Source organism: Geospiza fortis, unplaced genomic scaffold (assembly GCF_000277835.1).
Source record: "Geospiza fortis unplaced genomic scaffold, GeoFor_1.0 scaffold40, whole genome shotgun sequence".
Classification (NCBI taxonomy): domain Eukaryota; kingdom Metazoa; phylum Chordata; class Aves; order Passeriformes; family Thraupidae; genus Geospiza; species Geospiza fortis.
In genome coordinates this window covers 26606608-26609639 of record NW_005054297.1, presented here as the reverse complement: position 1 = coordinate 26609639, position 3032 = coordinate 26606608, and positions in this window count along the sequence as shown.

Here is a 3032-nt window from a genome sequence, read left to right as displayed (position 1 = left end):
ATCTAATGGTAGCTGTGACAGATAACACATTAATTTCTCATTTTTAAGACATTAATTTCTCATTTCTAAATAATGACAGTAAATCATTTTAAATCCTAGAAACAGTTCTCTGTCTTTTAATCCTTAAAAACAGTTCTCTTGGAATGACTTTGAAAATATTGAATGTCTAATAACCCAGAATTATACAATCACTGGGAATGGAAATTCTAGTTTGAAATCCCCAATGCATTTCCAAGGTTTGTATTACACTAGGGAAAATTCTTTGCCTTTTTTTAAAAGTGGGAAAAATCTTCTCTTCACTAAGGTTGAAGTGCCTCATTGAGAATGCTGTGAAAAGCACCAAAAAAACATTACTAGTACATGTACAAGAAAGAAACTTGATGAAAAAGTGAAGGAGCACCATACAAGTCCTTGGTTGTCTGTCACCCTTAAAGCTGCTGCCCTCCTGGATCAGAGCAGCGACCTTGCCTTGCACCTCTCACACTGCATGCCAAATCCATTTTCCTAGGCTGTGAAAAACTGGTGTGGGAAGAAGTCCCACAGAAAATTCAAGCTTTCATTCAAGAAAAGAAATCCCTTTAAACTGAGGCACTCACTACAAACAATTTTTATTTCAATTGGCCACATCTTTAGAAACTATTGTGCAAAACTAATCATGATAAGCAACACAAACTATGTTCATAGTCTTTCTTCAGGGCAGGGTAACCTAATGTTACAATATATTTGGATCTCCAAAGTCTTCTGAGGAAACAACATGAACTCCATTTTTCATGTGCCACGTAGGGACCCAGTATATTACCATGGAAATTATTTGAATCATAAAAATACTGAGATACTGGCCTGCCTTCTATGAGAGCTGTCTCCTGTACAGCCCTAGCCACAGCATGGCTGTAGAATGTGAGTGGTGGGTCGGGGAAGGAAGCTTGGAGGTAAAAGAGCTTGCCATCCTGATTTTTGTTAATTTGAAGGATGTAAAACTTCGGTCACAATACAGTTTATACCCCTATATTATGATTCCTCCATATGATTTTATTTTTCTTACTTCTCACTGCTTTAAAAGAGGGGATTGACCAGAAGTTCCTATATATTCATAGATGTATGTATCTATGAAGGTGTTTAGTATATTTTTATAGATACATATATATATTCACACACACACATTATATACACTCACACTCCTATATATGTAGGTATAAAATAGTTGTTACTTGTGAAGAGCATTTATCCACAGGCAATTGTAGACATACTAAGATAGAGGAGGTTGACACTGCATTCAGACAGTATGTACAGAAAGAAATTAGATAAACAGGGATGCCTCATAATGAAATCTGCTTTGTTGATAAGAGAACAAGCTATCCGATTGCTGAATTCAGCTTGCTTCCTGTTGTTGCAGAAGTGTTCTGTGTAGAGATAGCAATGCAACAGTCATTTCAAAATTGAAATTGAAGATGTAGTTATCGTGAAACCAGGAACTGATTTGAAAAACCTATAAATGCCTCCTTCACCTCCCACTTGGATTTAAACCAGAAACACTTTTATTGCAGAGTTACAGAAGGCATGTGTCATTTGGGATTTATCATTTTGACATATAATTCTATGAATATGCATTTTATAACATGAAAATGAATCTTATCTTTAGAATTTATATTTTGTGACTTGATAGTGATTACACCTGGAAAATTGCTAGTTTACTTTTTGGAAAACAGATGTGCAAAGGAAGTGCTTTTTTAACGTTGATGTCACACAAGCCTCTGCCATTTTACAGATTCATTGAATCCCATAGAGGAAACAACAAAAAAACAAATGAGGTAAATATTTTTCCACTTTCAGCACCAAAATAAGATAAAATCCATCAAAAGTGTCTTGCAACTCTCTAGAATGTGTGGTTGCTTAATATATAGTATAATAGAAGTATATAAAATAATAAGATCTATAGCCTTATTTGCAAACATTTGCATAATTTTCTGTTTAACAGGTTAATATGTGCTTGCAATGAAAGTTTTGTAATTATTTTGAATCATGTGTTATGATATGCTACAATTTCTAAATGTCACCCTATATGAGCATTATTCTTCTTGAGAGAGTGGAAGAAACCAGTCTAAATAAATTTTACTTTACAGTTAAAGCAAGAGCCAAAGTGTAAATCACTTCCTTTCCTGTGGCATTTGTTTAAAGAACTTGAGTTCATTTCTTCTTTGACATGTCAAAGAATTCTGTAGGCATAACCAGCAGAGATATGAAAGTATGCTAATATATGGAAAAAATTGACAAATGAACAGAAAGTAAGGAGACAGGGAAGGAGGGAAGAAGGAAGGAAAGAATGAAAGAGGGAGTAATTTAGGAAATCAGCTACCCAAAAGCAGAATTACATACACATTGAATCCTTAGGGGAATTTCTGAGTTTGTTAAATTGACACAGTCATTCTTGAAGAAGGTAGCATTTATTCACAAAAGAATGATTTTTTTTTTGCCTCCTGCTACCCCAGCAAGTCTCCTCATACCAATAATTTCACTTTTACCTTCTTTTAATAAAACTATCAACAAGATAAAGATTGTATTTCTATATTTTTGGCTGTACTATGACATTCTGAGACTTTTTTTACCTCTATACATCCAGATTTCCAATGCAGTAACATACGGCATTAGTAGTAGTCTCACACTTCCATTATTTTTTTTAAATCATCAAGAAGGCAGGACTCATTTTTGTGTCTTTAGATCTCTCAGAAGCCTTTGATATACAAGATGTCTGAGGGTACAGACATGAGAAACAAAGCTTAACTTACTGCATTATTATCTTTCCTCTGAGTGCAACGAAGTCTAGAGTTATGCATCATGTGTTCCTAGTCTCAGTCATGTAAAAAAATGAAGTGTTTTAATTTGCTCCTATTCTGGGTAGCATAAAAATGTTTGAGATACTGTGGAAAATTGACATCTAAAGATTTATCTGAGAAAGTGTAGCCTTTTTGGTCTATATATTTAGATGCAGGCAGTATAATCATTCATGTTGGTAAGACTAGATTCATTCTCTGCTT